We start from the raw sequence: 721 nt of genomic DNA on the forward strand, positions 1-721 counted from the left end.
AATACTTTCTTTCTTTCGATTGATGCAATGGAGCCCCAAATTCATCTCTCAGAGAAGTAACTGAAACTACAGCCATCATTACTAAATTATATCACAGTGTTCCTGTAAATCTGAAACTGAAAGGCAGTAAAAAAAATCCATTCATCGTGCCTCCAAAGAACACTGTTCAATAGAAATCTGTTCAATGATGGAGCAATGGAACTTTCTTCCGCAATCTGTACCTGCACTGTTCAATACAGTAGCCACTACATTTGTGCATATTTTGCACGTGAAATGTGGCTAATGACACCGAGAAACTGGATTTTAAATTTTACCTAATTTTAATTAATTTATGTTTTTAAATAGGCACATGGCTACAGCAGTGTTTCTCAACCTGGGCACTACAGTATTAACATTTTGGACTGGAAAGTTCTTTGTGGTGGGGCTGTCCTATACATTCTAAGAGGCTTAGCAGCATTCTAGACCTCTGCTCACTAGATGCCTGTAGCACCCCCTTCCCTCAGTTGTGACAAACAAAATGTCTCCAGGTATTGAACATCCCTGGGTAACAAAATTAACCCCAGTGGAGAACCACCGAACTAGTGGCTACTGTATTAAGCAGCAAGATTCGAGAATATGCTTAATATGTATAGTGTTTTGGTTGAAAAAAAGAACTGGCCCCCATACTATGCTAGGACAGTAGTGGTTCTGTCCTAAGAACAGGGAAGGTTAAAACAAATTA

Source organism: Macaca mulatta, chromosome X (genome assembly GCF_049350105.2).
Source record: "Macaca mulatta isolate MMU2019108-1 chromosome X, T2T-MMU8v2.0, whole genome shotgun sequence".
NCBI classification, from domain to species: domain Eukaryota; kingdom Metazoa; phylum Chordata; class Mammalia; order Primates; family Cercopithecidae; genus Macaca; species Macaca mulatta.